The sequence below is a fragment of the Brachyhypopomus gauderio genome, chromosome 11 (genome assembly GCF_052324685.1).
Source record: "Brachyhypopomus gauderio isolate BG-103 chromosome 11, BGAUD_0.2, whole genome shotgun sequence".
Classification (NCBI taxonomy): domain Eukaryota; kingdom Metazoa; phylum Chordata; class Actinopteri; order Gymnotiformes; family Hypopomidae; genus Brachyhypopomus; species Brachyhypopomus gauderio.
Genome location: NC_135221.1, coordinates 1,476,244 through 1,495,118, shown reverse-complemented (window position 1 = coordinate 1,495,118; position 18,875 = coordinate 1,476,244). Strand labels below are relative to the sequence as shown.

The 18,875-nt window shown below is 41.3% G+C and overlaps 1 long non-coding RNA gene across 1 annotated transcript in view; it reads right to left on the bottom strand.

Annotated features, from left to right (window-relative positions):
* Window positions 1-532: 532 nt before the first annotated feature.
* The window catches only part of LOC143527571 (uncharacterized), a 33,513-nt gene continuing 15,170 nt past the window's right edge, over window positions 533-18,875 (bottom strand). The window contains exon 4 of the long non-coding RNA XR_013134175.1: window positions 533-665. This is a non-coding gene — a long non-coding RNA (uncharacterized LOC143527571). The remainder of the gene's footprint in view (window positions 666-18,875) is intronic.

Sequence of the window (18,875 nt, the reverse complement as noted above, 5' to 3'; positions counted from 1 at the left end):
TTCCATAGTCCAGTTTACCATACAGCAAGCTGCATAGGACATGGCTCTGGAGTTAGGGTGAGGGTTTAGGGTGAGGGTTTAGGGTGATGGTTCTTTGTTCATCTGTCGCTAGACACACTGCAACATTTCTGTACATATCCAACAGTCTATTTGTATATTTATATTATTAGGCAGCATCAGAGGCTGGTGACTGAATTACTGCATTATATTACATTACAGTACATGATATCACGTTATATTACATTACAATAAATATCAATACATTACATTACATTACACACACACAACATACAAGACAAGCATGCTGGGAGATCACTGCGCAGAGCATGCTGGGAGATCACTGCGCAGAGCATGCTGGGAGATCACTGCTCAGAGCATGCTAGGAGATCACTGTAGAGATGGTACAGTCTCACTAGGCCCAACATGACCTGCTTTGTTTCCTCAAGGCCACTGTGGCCTTCATCACATCACCACAACACTGTGTTTATCAGCTAGGGTTAGGGGTAGTATCTCCGCTACACACACGCAATATCAGACTCATTCAGCAGCACAGGAATACACTGAAAAAAAAAACATGAAGAATGTGTCTAATATGTCAAAAATTACTTTTGGATGTATCTGAGTGTCTTCTGCCTCTCCTTCACACACACGTTTCATCCAGAAATCTGAATTAAAACCAAGAAAGAGGAGAATTATGTACATCTTTTTTAATAACCATGAAATGTTGCATTAGGACAAAATTAAACATCCTTACATCCTTTTCAATGAATTATATAATAATTGCCATGGTAACTGGAGCTTGGGCGTGCACTAGGTTTTATTGTTCATATTGTTACATAAAAGATGAACATTTTAATCTAGGAACCAATATTTTTTAAGTGACAATTTATGAGTTGTTGTAATGAATAAACAATCTTTTTAAAATGAAGGACGATCATTATCCAGCATTTTCTAACCTACTTAACAGCAGGAGATTGAAGATCCACTGCATTCTTACTGAAGGCAATTTGATATGTGTCTATCCTGCAGGTAAACACTTTCAGTCTGGGATACCCACAGTGTGTGTGTGTGTGAGTGAGAGAAAGAGAGAGAGAGAGTGTGTGTATGTGTGTGTGAGAGAGAGAGCATGAGAGAAAGAGTGTGCGTGTGGAAAGAGAGAGAGAGAGCATGAGAGAAAGTGTGTGTGTGTGTGAACCTGAGAGTCTGTTGCAGGGGCTCAGGTGTGTATGTGTGTGTGAACCTGATAAGCTGTTGTACGGGCCCAGGTGTGTGTGTGTGTGTGTGTGAACCTGAGAGTTTGTTGTAGGGGCTCAGGTGTGTGGTCTCTCAGGTGTGTGGTCTCTCAGGGGAGTGGTTTGTCAGAGTGAAATGAAGGATTTGTATTCATATTGAAAATCAAAATTTAAAATCTTAATTTAGGTTAACAGAAATAATTGCCTCCACTGCCAGTCAGACAAAAGTTGTGATTTATTCTTTGTGTAATAATAAGATGATTTCAATTCTTAAAGATAAATTGAAGATGGTTTGAAGGTAATACACTGTATTGTTAAGGGACTATGTTTGATCCATTTGAAGTGTGTGGTGTGAGTGGAGCAAGCCCACAGTCCCAGCGAGTGTGCTCACAGACGCTGCTGCCGTGGAAACAGCACAACACCATCCTTCAGACTGTAAAACAGCCCATTTTTCATTCAGATCCATAATCATATTTGATTATAGTGGGAGTTTATTGTTTCCTCACTAATAAAGCACATGAGTGGCCATAACTACTCTGAGGTGGGCTGATTACTGTAAGTATAGAAATAGTTTAGCAAAATCCCAAAGCAGCAGTCTGACCCACACTGCACTGGGGCAACAGGCTGTCTTAAGGGCATTTTACCAACAGAAATTAATTAGAGCAAATATGATTACAGATGAATAATAAGTCATAATAAGGATGTGGTTTATTAGTCAAGACCATTACATTTCCTTTATTGGCAAGGCAGTCGGACAAGAGCCACCCCCTCCATGTCCCAGTGAAGGTAATAGGATCACAGTTAAGCCAATCAGGAGAGGGTACAGAGTCTCAGTGTGTCAAGACATTGGGTCCCTCCCTCCAGTCATGGAGCTCCAGTGTTGGGTACAGTGGTGCTGGGTGGGGGTGCTAGTGGGCTCCAGTGTGAGACATCTGTCCCCCACTAACGTCCACCAGACAGGGGAAACCAAGACATGGACGGTCCTCTGGACTACACTCGTATGAGCAGGCTGTCCTGTCCTGTCCTGTCCTGCCCTGCACTATGAGCAGCATAAACACAAGAAGCCTGATGAGGCCACATGTAAACAGTCCCGTCAGGACAGGTCCAATAAGAATCATTTGGCATGAATGATCATTCACTTCTTGGCTGTTCGTTGTTTCTGTCGTCCTTGAAGACTCTTCTGGATATGATCCGACAGTGAGAGATGACAAAGAAAAATAAACAAACAGGCTCTTCATTTTCACGTCTGTCACGGTTGCCATGGATATGGCTGCTCCTTTGCTGACTGGGACCCAAAATCTTTCCCTCGGCGCAGTGGAAATAAAACACGTCTGATCCTCAGGACACAAACACTGCTTCCTGTCGGCCTGCCGAGCCCCAATGGGGATTATTGTCAAAAACAAGAGGAGAGCAGGGCGTGGGCTCAGTCAGGCACTAGCGCCCCCTGGGGGTTGCCTCATTAGCACACATGGTGTAAATTGAAACAGGCGAACCAGTAAATACTATATAAGAATTACAAATGTGAACACATTCAAACACTCCCACTGTGCTGGGATGCACAGGCACGCACACACACTGGCACACACATACACACACCTTACAAACCAGGCAATTACTTTGTTTTATTTCAGATTCATTCGTTTATTTATTTTGTATTAAAGTGAAATTCAAGCAAAATGAATTTTGGCATGTATTGCAAATGGCAGTAGTGCTGGATCTGGGCGTGTAGAGACTGTGTTGTTTATGGAGACAATGTTGTTTGTGGAGAATGTGTTTTTGTAGGTTGTGTTCTTGTTTATGGAGGCTGTGTTCTTTTTCTGATTTTGCCACAACAGTATCTGATGCAGCTAAGGGTCGCCCACTGAGAACTGAACTGGTGTTAGGATGAGAGTATCAGGCTGACCCGTCTCAGCTGAACTGGGATTAGATGAGAGTATCAGGCTGACCTGTCTCAGCTGAACTGGGATTAGGACATTTTGCCAGATTACATGTTCTCATTCCATCTCCCTCCTGCCGTCTGAGCCCCGTGTGCTGTTGGCCCTCCTGTGCAACCAGAATGGCAACGACTCTCACAGCTGCACACAGTTTTGACCTTTCACCTCTCGAACTGTATTCATGACCTCTCCCCTCTTTAATGGTGACCTCAGCTCCTCTGACCCTGAGCTTGGTCCTCTACCGTCTGGCTTTCACACCTCCATCTTCACACACACTGAGAACCAGACATGTATAAAGTATTAGAGACCCATACTTGAGTAAACGTACGGGTATGGTTGTAACATGGGGAGAGTTGTAACACCTTCAGTTCCACCAATCACGGATAAGATAGGAGTCATATGATCATTCCAGTATTTACCCAATTCCTCCCTGATCCCACATGGTGAATATCAAGGCTGGAAACAGACACATGCAGATTCTATAGAGAAAAAACTGATTTTGATAAATTTTTGAAGACTATATTTTGTTTAGTACTTATACTATTGCAGATAAAACCATATGAATTATATTACATTAAACTGTAGTTTCTCAGGTAAATTGTGATGCATTTTTCCCCTGTTCATTTCAAATCACCTTGCAAATACAGCTAGTTAAACAATGGCTGACAGGGGTGGGGTGGGTTGTAACAGTTTTACAACCATCACCTTACATACAACTAAGAAAACTTACTTGATTTTGAATCATTTTAAAGAAAAGACTGACAGAGGTGTGCCAGCATCTGATGAGGTCACAAAGAAGAGCAAGTCAATCAGATCAGTTGCAAAAGTATCTGCCATGTAACACACACACATACACACTTTATTATTTGACCTACATGTTCTTTACACAGGTACATTGTATTAGTGTTCATTAAGCATACATATTGTTAAATAAGTTTGTTCTAGTACACTAATTTACACACCCATATACACCCACACCCAAACACACACTTCTGAGTAAAACAGAAAGTGGACATGAGTTATGGTCAGTCACAGAGAGAGATACATTGTTCTGGATTGCTATTTCATTTTAAAAAAATTATTTTTGAAGCATATTGCATGGTGTGGCCTCTGTTTTTGCTTCTTTTGTCTAATTGTCAGAGGTGGGACCAAGTCAGTGTTTTGCAAGTCTCAAGTAAGTCCAAGTCTTTATCCTCAAGTCCCGAGTCAAGTCTCAAGCAAAGACAGTCAACTCAAGTCAAGTCTCGAGTCAAGACATGCAACCATCAAGTCAAGTCCCAAGTCTGAAACTTGGAATTTCAAGTCCTTTCGAGTCTTTTTTTTTTTTACAGGCACCATCGCTTTATGAATGCTACGCTGATGCGTTTCTTTACTCGTTTTGTTGGTGTCCGCCAGCCAAAAGATGACAGATCATTTACATTTTATCTTCTCTTAATTACATAAATGTACTTAAACAAGAATGTTTCGTTATAATAATAATAATAATAATAATCTTTATTTGTATAGCACCTTTCATACATACATGTAACTCAAAGTGCTTTACAGTATAAATAAAAGAAACATTAAAAGGAGATAAGACAAAGACAAAAAGACAGAAGAAAATTTTAAAAGAAATTAAAGATAAAAATATTAAAATAACATAAAAAGTTAAAAGTGAAGTAAGTAAGATAATAAAAAGTAAAGTAAATAAGATAAGAAACTATCTTAATAGTTTTAACTAAAAGCGGATCTAAACAGGAATGTTTTGAGACTGCTCTTAAAACTATGCAGGGATGAAATGCCTCTGAGCTCTTCAGGAAGAGAATTCCAGAGCTTTGGGCCATAGTGGCTAAAAGCACCCTCGCCAATCTTTAATCGGCTTTTAGGAATCACCAGTAGATTACTGTTTGAAGACCTGAGAGACCTGACTGGAACATATCTAACCATCATTTCACTTAGGTAAAGAGGGGCAAGACCATGAAGACATTTAAAAACCATGACTAGAACCTTAAAATCTATTCTAAAGCTGACAGGTAACCAGTGCAGTGAGTGGAGTGCAGGTGTAATATGATCTCTCTTTCTCCTGCGGGTCAGAACCCTTGCAGCCGCGTTCTGAACTCGCTGTAGGTGCGAAATAGAGCTCTTTGGAAGAGCAGATAGAACAGCGTTACAATAATCTAGCCTTGATGTGATAAATGCATGGACAAGTTTTTCACTGTCAGCAGGAGAGAGCATATCTCGGACCTTAGTGATGTTTCGAAGATGAAAGTAAGCTGTCTTGCATGTAGTCATGATGTGTGATTTGAAGCTGAGCTCATTATCAAAGGTGACGCCCAGGTTCTTAACACATTGTCTGGCTTTCAGATTCATTTGATTTAAATAAGTCTGGACATCATTCCTTTGTGAATCACTGCCTAGAACAAGAACCTCTGTCTTCTGTTTATTTAACTGCAGAAAATTGTCAGACATCCATGTCTGTATATCATCTATGCAGTCAAACAGTGAGCAAATTGATTTTAGGGCTTTAGGTTCTAGCGAAATATAAAGTTGAGTGTCATCTGCATATTGATGATAACTAATACCATGTTTATTAATGATGTGTGGTAATGGAAGCATATATAGGTTGAATAGTAACGGCCCAAGGATTGATCCTTGGGGGACACCACAAGTTATTTTTTGACGTGTGGAGGAAGAGGTACCTAATGCTACATAGTAATCACGCCCAGTTAGGTACGATCTAAACCAGTCTAAGACTAAGCCACTAAGGCCTACCCAGCTCTGTAGTCGATCAAGAAGTATTTCATGATCAACGGTGTCAAAAGCGGCGCTTAAATCTAGCAGAAAAAGGACTGAGAGTTTGCCTGCATCCTTATTCAATCTCAAGTCATTTACTACCTTAACTAGGGCTGTTTCAGTGCTGTGGAGAGCTCTGAAACCAGATTGAAAAGTGTCATTTATTTGATTTACTTTGACATAGTCATTCAACTGGATTGACACTACTTTTTCAATGATTTTGCTAAGAAAGGAAAGGTTAGATATAGGTCGATAATTATTAAGAATTGTGGGATCAAGATTTCTATTCTTTAATAGTGGTTTAACCATTGCAGTTTTAAAAATTTTAGGGAATTCACCCAATTGCAGAGACTGATTAACAACCGTTAGAACTTCATTTGCTAATGAGCTCAGAACCTGCTTGAAAAAGCTTGTTGGTAAAGGGTCCAGTTCACAAGTAGAGGATTTTAGTGATGAAATCACATCAAGTAGTGTTACCATGTCAACTTCTTGGAAATAAGACATATTAAAGTTAGGCTGAGTAACTGATATAAGGGTTGATGGTCTATTAGTGCTTGTTGCTATGTTCTGCCTTATACTAGTAATCTTGTCCCTAAAAAATATAGCAAACTCCTCACATTTTTCAACTGAAACAGTCTCAGGGAAGCCACAGGAGGTGGGGTTTACTAGCTGATCTATGCTTCTGAACAAGACAGCTGAGTTATTATTGGATGAATTGATTAAGGTAGAGAAATAGTTTTTCCTTGCTGATTTCACTTCACTGTTGTAATTCTGCAATGTTGTTTTATAAATATCAAAATGTACTTGCAATTTTGACTTTCGCCAACGTCTCTCAGCCTGCCTACAATCTTGCCTAAATTTTACAATAGATGGAGTGTTTCTCCAGGGCATCTTAATTTTACCAGAGATTATTTTAGTTACCTTTGGTGCCACAGCATCAATACAGTTCCTAACTCTGTGTGTGAATGTTTCAACTAGCTCATTCCCATTTTCTGAGAGGGGAGGGAGGGACTGTATCATGTCTGTGAAGGCCACGGCACTGCCAGTACTGAGATAACGCTTGGTTATTGTGCGCTTTTCACTGAGTGTTCTAGTAGATAATGACATGTTGAAAAATACACCAAAATGGTCAGAGATTGCAACATCAGTAATTTCAGTATTATTAACCTCTATACGTTTAGAAATGACCAAATCTAAAATGTGGCCATGCTTATGAGTTGGGCCTGATACATGCTGTATGAGATCAAAAGAGTTAAGCATCCTCATGAATTCTGAAGTGATTGGATTTGTGGATATATCCATGTGAATATTAAAATCCCCAGCAATTAAAACATAATCAAAATCAATTAAAATCCTTGAAAGCATTTCTTCAAAATCTTCAAGAAAATCTGCATGTAGTCTGGGAGGATGATAGATAACAATCAAAAGAACTGAATAAGTACTGTTGAGTTGTACTGCCAGATATTCAAACGTAGGATGTTCCCCTAATGAGATCTGCTTACATCGGAATGCTTTATGGTAAAAACATGCAACACCACCACCTCTCTTATTTACTCTGGAGACATTAAAATAGTTAAAGTCGGGAGGTGAAGCTTCATTTAGCACTATTGCTCCATTGCTATCAAGCCAAGTCTCTGTTAGAAAAAGAAAGTCCAGACAGTAATCTTCAATTAATTTAGCTATTATAAAAGACTTGTTTGTGAGTGAGCGGACATTTAGTAAGGAGACTTTGAAGACTTGATGTGTTTGATCAGCATCGCTTACATCACTTGTGCATTTCACTGGGATCAAATTTTGTTTGTTACAATGTTTTGTACCCTTATGTTTTCTTCTGATTACATTTTTATTTAGATTCTGAGAGCCATGCCACCGGCTATTTAAAATAACTGGAATGTAGCACTGACTAGGAGCATGGGTTCCAGTGTGTCAGACCTGAGAATTCACTGAGTGTGCAGGAGAAGTGGGTGAGTTCCTGCAAGACAGCAGACTGTAGTGTTGCAGAACCTCTTCAATCTCCTGGAGTTTACCTCTGAGACTGTGGACAGATTCTCTGACAGGAGATGGTGGGCTCCTTTGACTGACATTACTGACGTTACTGCTGGCGGTTGGGTGCAGATTCCGCATGTGAGTGATTCCATACATTAGATTGTCCACAAGCATTTGAGTCCCAGCCCTGTTAGGGTGAAGCTGATCAGGTTTAAAAAGCTCAGGACGCCTCCAAAAAATGTTGAAATTGTCAATGAAGTTTACCTTCCGATGTGCACAGGCTGTAGTGAGCCAGCTGTTTAGAGCCAGCAGTCTGGTAAAGTGACCACTGCCTCGACGTGCAGTTGGTATCGGTCCAGAAATGAACACTTCACACCGGGAAAACTCCAGAATGTCGAGCAGATGGTTAAAATCCTGTTTCAGTATCTCAGACTGTTGTTTGTAAACATCGCTAGAGCCGACATGTACAATCAGTCTTTCCGTAGCTAGATGGTCATGCAATATGTGTGGAATCATGGGTATCACTTCACAGACAGTAACACGAGGAAAGCAAAAGGCCTTAATACTGTTGCTCCATACATCTCTGATGACTGAGTCCCCGATTAGCAGCGTTTTGGGCTGTGGCGGTGTTCCTCGTCTTCTTTCACCGTTAATGCCTCGGCGGCTAACATGGTTACCACCCCGATGGCCAACATGGTTACCACCCCGATGGCCAGCATGGTTACCACCCCGATGGCCAGCATGGTTACCACCCCGATGGCCAGCATGGTTACCACCCCGATGGCCAACATGGTTACCACCCCGATGGCCAACATGGTTACCACCCCCGATGGCCAACATGGTTAGCATCCCGATGGCTAACCCTCTTAGCATGCTTGTTAGCATGCTGCTGGCTAACACAGTTGGCAGCCTGGTGGTTGGTCCGCGAATGGCCAGAGTTATTTGCAAGCTTAGCAGCCAGACTGGAGTCGGATCTCTGATGCTGATTGGGGTGCGTTTGATGTCCTTGATGTCCTGGAGAGGGAGGCAGTACGTTGTGATGAGACTGCTCAGTTTCTGCTACTTCAGTTGAGGCAAGAGCTTCATATCTGTTATCGAGAAGAATGTTCTGTTCTGAAGATTGCTGCTTGCCGCCGCTGCTGTGCTGGTTTCTGCTACGTTCCTTCCCCCGAACAAGAGTCCAGCCCTTATCATTGTTGTTGTTAACAGGATTAGGAGTTGAGGCCAAGATGAGCTTAGGCTTTGCCCCCAGTACATCCCAGCGACAATGGAGAGAAACGTCTCTTTCTTTGCCAGTCACAGGGACGGTTTTGTCAGCGGTTTGTGTGGCAAGAATCGAGTCCAGATATTCTTCCTCCTCCCTTATAGAATGTAAGGTATGGATTCTTTCCTGAAGTTCTGCAACCCTCTGAGACAGTTTGATACACTCAGAGCAAATAGATGATGTGGAAGCATGAGGCATAATCGCAAAAGCACCGGGCACAAGGCTCAAATATCCAAGTTAAAAATCCAAAGTGCAAAAATAACACCCAATAAGTTCTGGCAGGTATTTCACAGCTGAAAACAGTATCAGCTGCTGATAAAACAGTGCACAAAACCACTCACAAGGATGAGGCGCAAAAAACAGTTCACTCGCAGTGTCGGACTGTCGGAATGTAAAAAATGCTAAATAATCCTTTATAGATGAATGTAAAAAAGCTTACCAAGTGAAGTAACGAGTAATGGATCCTTTTAACTTGTAAAAATAACTTGAACTTGTAGATATAACTCAAATAAATGAAAGGACAAGCAGAGCTGACAGAAAAGCGTCTGTACAGGAGGAAAGCAGGAAGTTACATCATTTTACACGAAAATAGCAAGCTTCATCGTAAGCAAGATGCTGTCATTACGAATGGTTATTCTAAACATTTGGATAAAATGTTTAAATATAGACTAATAAAAGGTTAGGGTTATTTTTTCATTGTTTTCTGTTATTGTGGGGTCACGGTGTACTATTGTTACCTGGAGATTCAGTGGGGTCACATATTCTGATGGCTGCCGTCAGAATTGGTGACCCCAGTTAAAAAGGCTCACCTGTACATCCCATTCATGATTTCTTTGTTGGCTGCAATGGTGAGGGGATGGTAAATCTTGTTTAAGTACATTTATGTAATTAAGAGACGATAAATGTAAATATAAACATCTGTCATATTTTGGCTCGTGGACACCAACAAAACGAGTAAAGAAAGTGCATCAGCGTAGTTTACATAGCATTCGTAAAGCGTTTGTGCCTCTGAACAGAAACTGTGAAATAGCGCCCCCTGTGGTCACAAAACTCGACGGTCACAGAATCTGGTGTAACGCCGGTCTGCGTCAGAAGGACGGAAATGAAATTAATGGGGCGCACTTTATAAACATTTATATGCGTTTTAAAATTTAGATTTGGGGTAAAAAAAAAAAATCAAGTCTTTGCAAGTAAACAGGTTCAAGTCCAATTCAAGTCCCAAGTTATTGATGTAAAAGTCCAAGTCTAAGTCTCTGAATATTTTTTTTTAAGTCAAGTCAAAAGTCTTAATATTAATGACTCGAGTCTGACTCGAGTCCAAGTCATGTGACTCGAGTCCCCACCTCTGCTAATTGTTACAACTTACCCCAGCAAGGGAACACCTTGTATTTGACATCAACTCACGACAGCTGTGATATTTCAATTGAAGTTTGAATTGGTGCACTTTGTAATAAACAAATGGGTGTACTTTGTATAAAAGTTTGAGAAGTCTAGCTCAAAAATTCAGTGAGTTACAGGTGCTGAAGCAAAAAGTGTTACAACCATACCCGGTCTCCCCTACTCTATCAAAACATTGACTTGAGTAGAAGTTGAAGTGTTCTTTAAAAACTTTACTTAAGTAGAAGTACATCATTTTTTGTACTTATGTATTGCAAGTAGTTTATTCTAAAATGTATTCCTCAAGTACTAAAAGTAAAAAGTACAATTCATTTCAATTCGTTAAAGAAAGCCGTCAAAGTTTGATCATCAATTGTTTTTATGTATCACTTACAAATCAAAGCTGTCAAAGACCACAAATACAAGTGTTCTGTAGGTAAAAACAAGTAGCAACTTGAAAAACTGGGCTTAAAACTTCGTACACAAAAAACAGATAACCTATGTCCCGCTATGTTGTAGGTTTTATGCAGAAGTTCAAGTTCGGCTTAATTTAGCTGAGAAAACGAGGTGTATTGTGGACATACAATATATCCATTTACCCTCAATAAATGCTCTTAACCTATAAAAACACTACACTATAAAAATGGGCACGATTAGTCAGCACAAAGAGACACGAATTACTGTTGCTAATAACACAACTCAGCGTGACCGCCTTTATTGCCAGCTAATGTTAAGTGAATACTGCAGCACATCATAAACATAATTAGGTTAGTTGGCTAAGATATCTAACCTAACTAGTGCTTACTGACAGCTAAAGCTGGCATGTCTTCAATGTAAGTTACAAATATAACGCACAGATGTATTTCTTCAAGTTCGGAAGTGAATTTTTAAATGTGTAAATTAAGCTGAAGGTGCTTGAAAATACTGAAAATGGACATTGAAAGTGTCGTACAAGTGCATGATTTCCACCTTGTAACTTCGCACACACAAAAATCGACAGGTGCACGACCTCGCGACGCGACCTCACGCGTGGCCAGCATGCATGGGCGGAGCCCAAAAAGAGTTTTTTGCCGTGCGGACCCTTGCGGCAGTCACGACGTGTCGAGTGAACCTAGATTATGAAGCTCAAGTGTTCAGTGAAGGCAGCAGCAGGGTAAACGAGACGCGACCAGAGCATGCGCAGTTTTCTCATAAGACTGATCGCTTGACCCGGTGACAGCGCCAGCTAACATGTTTATAATTGTAACGAGTAACTATACAGCACGTAAAAAATGTATCGTAGTAAAAGTATTAAACTGATGGAAAATATGTAGTGAAGTAAAAGTGGAAGTAGGAGAAAAAATAATACTCCAGTAAAGTACAGATACAGCATTTTAGTACTTAAGTACAGTAGTGAAGTAGTTCTACTTCGTTACTATACAACTCTGCTGAGAACTTTAACACTGCCCTATTCATCTAAACACACAATGAGTAAGATGAAGTAGACTTGAGTCCTGTATAACATGTGTATACATATGTTGTTCATGTGTGTGTAAGTATGGTGTACGTGTGTATAGGTTTGTGTATACGTGTGTGTGTGTGTGTGTAACTACGATGTACGTGCGTGTGTGTGTAACTATGGTGTATGTATGTGTGTGTAAGTATGGTGTATGTATGTGTGTGTAACTACGGTGTACGTGTGTGTGTGTAAGTATGGTGCATGTATGTGTGTGTAAGTATGGTGCATGTATGTGTGTGTAACTATGTACGTGTGTGTGTAAGTATGGTGCATGTGTGTGTGTGTAAGTATGGTGCATGTGTGTGTGTGTAAGTATGGTGCATGTATGTGTGTGTGTAACTACGGTGTATGTGTGTGTGTAACTACGGTGTATGTGTGTGTGTAACTACGGTGTATGTGTAAGTATGGTGTATGTATGTGTGTGTAACTACGGTGTGTGTAAGTATAGTGTATGTATGTGTGTGTAACTACAGTGTGTGTGTGTGTGTAAGTATGGTGTATGTATGTGTGTGTAACTACGGTGTGTGTGTGTGTAACTACGGTGTGTGTGTGTGTAAGTATGGTGTATGTATGTGTGTGTAACCTCGGTATGTGTGTGTGTAAGTATGGTGTATGTATGTGTGTGTGTAAGTATGGTGTATGTATGTGTGTGTGTAAGTATGGTGTATGTCTGTGTGTGTGTGTAACTACGGTGTGTGTGTGTGTGTAACTACAGTGTATGTGTGTGTGTGTGTAACTACAGTGTATGTGTGTGTGTGTAAGTATGGTGTATGTATGTGTGTGTAACTACAGTATGTGTGTGTGTAAGTATGGTGTATGTATGTGTGTGTAACTACGGTGTGTAGAGCAGGGGTGCTCATTACGTCGAGTAACAGTAGTAGAAGAATCGCACATCTGCACTGACGGTTGTATTTTGATTGACATTCACGGTAGCCAATCTGCAATCCACTCAACAAATTACGTTCACCGCCCCCCCCCCCCCCCCCCCCCCCCCGGTCAACAAATTACGTTCGCCACCCCCCCCCCCCCCCCCCCCCCCCCCCCCGCTCAACAAATTACATTCGCCGCCACCCCGGTAGATCTTTCTGACTTCGTCATCTTATAAGTAGCTCGCAAGCTGAAAACTGTGGGCACCCCTGGTGTAGAGGGTTTTCTATCCACTGAGTTTTTGCGCATTTTGAAAATGCTGGATGGAAAAAGACCAAAATTCGAAAAAAGCCCCAAATATCGCAAAAAGATTTTTACGCTAGGAGGAGGTGGAAAAGTTAGACTATCGCATCGCCAAAATTCGGAAAAACTGGATGGAAAAGGGTTTTTCGCATAAACGATGACGTATCATGCCTCAAGTCATGTGGTTCTGTACATGATCGCGATGTAAACATGGCAAATGCATACAAAAACAGTTCTGGAGAGAGCAAAAATTGAATTTAACTTCTCCATGTATAGAAAAGAAAAATAAAAAAATGTTTCAAAACCTCAAAGTGCAAAAATGCGTAACTGTCAGATGGACGTAAAACCACTATTGTTTGGCGTCCTCTCACGTGATCTAAAGTTTATTCGCATAACTGTAATGAATGGAAACGAGGCTTAATTCGCATTTTTTTCTGCCGAAACTTGGAAATTGCGCATTATTTTTTCGAAAGGTTTGGATGGAAACCCGGCTTGTGTGTGTGTAAGTATGGTGTATGTATGTGTCTGTAACTACAGTGTATGTGTGCGTGTAAGTATGGTGTATGTATGCGTGTGTAACTATGGTGTATGTATGTGTGTTTAAGTATGGTGTATGTAAGTATGGTGTATGTATGTGTGTGTAACTACGGTGTATGTATGTGTGTGTAACTACGGTGTATGTATGTGTGTGTAACTACGGTGTATGTATGTGTGTGTAACTATGGTGTGTGTGTAAGTATGGTGTATGTATGTGTGTGTAACTACGGTGTATGTGCGTGTAACTATGGTGTGTGTGTAAGTATGGTGTATGTATGTGTGTGTAACTACAGTGTATGTGTGCGTGTAAGTATGGTGTATGTATGCGTGTGTAACTATGGTGTATGTATGTGTGTGCAAGTATGGTGTATGTATGTGTGTGTAACTACGGTGTATGTGTGTGTAACTATGGTGTGTGTGTAAGTATGGTGTATGTATGTGTGTGTAAGTATGGTGTATGTATGTGTGTGTAAGTATGGTGTATGTATGTGTGTGTAACTACGGTGTATGTATGTGTGTGTAACTATGGTGTATGTGTGTGTAACTATGGTGTGTGTGTAAGTATGGTGTATGTATGTGTGTGTAAGGTCAAGTGGTGATTGCCCCAGAAGAGTGAAGTTTTCTTGCTCTTTTTATTGACAAAATGTCAGTGGTCTGGCCTTACTGATACGAGCTACACACAGGCAATCAAAAGCAATCGCGCACACACACACGCACACACACACACACACACAGATGATAGTGGTGTTTATGTCTGTGGCGGGAGGTAACGGCTGTGCTGTTATAGTTTATCGGACCATCACACAATTTTCGTTAGAAACAGAAAGAACTGGCAGTCAAGAGAAAGAAAGAGATGAGAGTAGAATCCTCGTGTGTCCATTTGTATTCACCTACACACACACACACACAAACATGCACCTCTTTGTCTGGATTCCTGCCAAACACACCTTCTCTTTTCTTCCTTTCTCCCACTACACCAACAGGCCTACACACACACACACACACACACACACACACACACACACACACACACACACACACACACACACACACACACACACACACACACACACACACAAACAATGAAGAGGGCTGAAGGTGGGCTGACCCAAGCCATCAATGATTAATAACCCAAGCCAATTCTGTAGCAGGCAGGTCCAACCACCACAGGGGGCAGATGAGGTCAAGCAAAGTGCACCAAACACAGCAAGACCCAACCGTATTAACACCACACCCAACCAACCGTATTAATACTACACCCACACCCAACCAACCGTATTAACACCACACCCAACCAGCCATATTAACACCACACCCAACCAGCCATATTAAAACCACACCCAACCAGCCATATTAAAACCACACCCAACCAGCCATATTAAAACCACACCCAACCAGCCATATTAAAACCACACCCAACCAGCCATAATAATACCACACCCAACCAGCCATATTAATACCACACCCAACCAGCCATATTAAAACCACACCCAACCAGCCATATTAAAACCACACCCAACCAGCCATATTAATACCACACCCAACCAGCCATATTAAAACCACACCCAACCAGCCATATTAATACCACACCCAACCAGCCATATTAATACCACACCCAACGAGCCATATTAATACCACACCCAACCAGCCGTATTAATACCACACCCAACCAGCCGTATTAATACCACACCCAACCAGCCGTATTAATACCACACCCAACCAGCCGTATTAATACCACACCCAACCAGCCGTATTAATACCACACCCAACCAGCCGTATTAATACCACACCCAACCAGCCGTATTAATACCACACCCAACCAGCCGTATTAATACCACACCCAACCAGCCATATTAATACCACACCCAACCAGCCATATTAATACCACACCCAACCAGCCATATTAATACCACACCCAACCAGCCATATTAATACCACACCCAACCAACCATATTAATACCACACCCACACCCAACCAACCATATTAATACCACACCCAACCAGCCATATTAATACCACACCCACACCCAACCAACCATATTAATACCACACCCAACCAGCCATATTAATACCACACCCAACCAGCCATATTAATACCACACCCAACCAACCATATTAATACCACACCCAACCAGCCGTATTAATACCACACCCAACCAGCCATATTAATACCACACCCAACCAACCATATTAATACCACACCCAACCAGCCGTATTAATACCACACCCAACCAGCCATATTAATACCACACCCAACCAACCATATTAATACAACACCCAACCAGCCATATTAATACCACACCCAACCAACCATATTAATACCACACCCACACCCAACCAACCATATTAATACCACACCCAACCAGCCATATTAATACCACACCCACACCCAACCAACCATATTAATACCACACCCAACCAGCCATATTAATACCACACCCAACCAGCCATATTAATACCACACCCAACCAACCATATTAATACCACACCCAACCAGCCATATTAATACCACACCCAACCAGCCATATTAATACCACACCCAACCAACCATATTAATACCACACCCAACCAGCCATATTAATACCACACCCACACCCAACCAGCCATATTAATACCACACCCACACCCAACCAACCATATTAATACCACACCCAACCAGCCATATTAATACCACACCCAACCAGCCGTATTAATACCACACCCAACCAACCATATTAATACCACACCCAACCAGCCATATTAATACCACACCCAACCAGCCATATTAATACCACACCCAACCAGCCGTATTAATACCACACCCAACCAACCATATTAATACCACACCCAACCAGCCATATTAATACCACACCCAACCAGCCGTATTAATACCACACCCAACCAGCCGTATTAATACCACACCCACACCCAACCAGCCATATTAATACCACACCCAACCAGCCGTATTAATACCACACCCAACCAGCCATATTAATACCACACCCAACCAGCCGTTTTAATACCACACCCAACCAACCATATTAATACCACACCCAACCAACCATATTAAAACCACACCCAACCAACCATATTAAAACCACACCCAACCAACCATATTAAAACCACACCCAACCAACCATATTAAAACCACACCCAACCAACCATATTAAAACCACACCCAACCAACCATATTAATACCACACCCACACCCAACCAACCATATTAATACCACACCCACACCCAACCAGCCATATTAATACCACACCCAACCAGCCATATTAATACCACACCCAACCAGCCGTATTAATACCACACCCAACCAGCCGTATTAATACCACACCCAACCAACCATATTAATACCACACCCAACCAGCCGTATTAATACCACACCCAACCAGCCATATTAATACCACACCCAACCAGCCATATTAATACCACACCCAACCAGCCGTATTAATACCACACCCACACCCAACCAACCATATTAATACCACACCCAACCAGCCGTATTAATACCACACCCAACCAACCATATTAATACCACACCCACACCCAACCAACCATATTAATACCACACCCAACCAGCCATATTAATACCACACCCAACCAGCCGTATTAATACCACACCCAACCAGCCATATTAATACCACACCCAACCAGCCATATTAATACCACACCCAACCAGCCGTATTAATACCACACCCACACCCAACCAACCATATTAATACCACACCCAACCAGCCGTATTAATACCACACCCAACCAACCATATTAATACCACACCCAACCAACCATATTAAAACCACACCCAACCAACCATATTAAAACCACACCCAACCAGCCATATTAAAACCACACCCAACCAGCCATATTAAAACCACACCCAACCAGCCATATTAAAACCACACCCAACCAGCCATATTAAAACCACACCCAACCAGCCATATTAAAACCACACCCAACCAGCCATATTAAAACCACACCCAACCAGCCATATTAATACCACACCCAACCAACCATATTAAAACCACACCCAACCAACCATATTAAAACCTCACCCAACCAACCATATTAAAACCACACCCAACCAACCATATTAATACCACACCCAACCAGCCATATTAATACCACACCCAACCAGCCATATTAATACCACACCCAACCAGCCATATTAATACCACACCCAACCAACCATATTAATACCACACCCAACCAACCATATTAAAACCACACCCAACCAGCTCCAGCAAAAATTTTACAAAGTCATTAGCCCAGCAAGGAACCACCCCCAAACACAAACGGTATTACCCCCACCATGTTGGGGAGTGGGTGTTTAAACATTAACGGCACTGTACGCATGCCGTCACCACACACACCGTGCCACCTACTCAGGAGAGCATCACATTCAGCTCTGCTTAACAGAAGATGAAGGGACCCATTGGCTGTCGTACATTCACAAAGGGAAACACTTCACATCTGCAGCAATATATCAGTGAAATTCTTCTTTCTTTATGCTACTACAATCTATAATAGGAAACACAAAATATTTTGCACCACAAGCTTTGCTGGATAAAGGTTGAATGAGTACTGACCATAAGTGCTGCTGTTCTAATCAGCAAATCAGTTGTGAAAAAGGTTGCCATACAAAAAAAATAAAATAAAAAAAGTGTTCAACACACACCAACTCAAAGAAGTGTGTGTGTGTGGTACAGGGTTAAGGTTACAGTTGGGGTTACAAATGGGATTAGGGTTAGTTAGGGTTAAGGTTGTTATGGAAACAGCGTGAATGAGTCAGTGATGTTTAAACCAGATCTTTCAAACCTCCACATTAGTTTTTTTGTGTAGCTTGTTTATTAATGTTATTTGTTTTGCTTCGTTTATTAATGTTTATTTTTTTGTTTTACTTATTTATTAATGTCATTTATCATCCAAATTAATGAACATGAAAGCTCGCTCCTACGAGTAATTACTCCAGTTATGTTCAACCTTCTCACATTAGGAAACACTTCCTAAAACATCAGACTCCCCGTCACCATCATCAGATTGCTATTACTATACCAAGTTGAAGTTGTTGTGTGGTGTCTCACACTGCATGCTGACACACACAAGCTGTATGATGTTTTGCA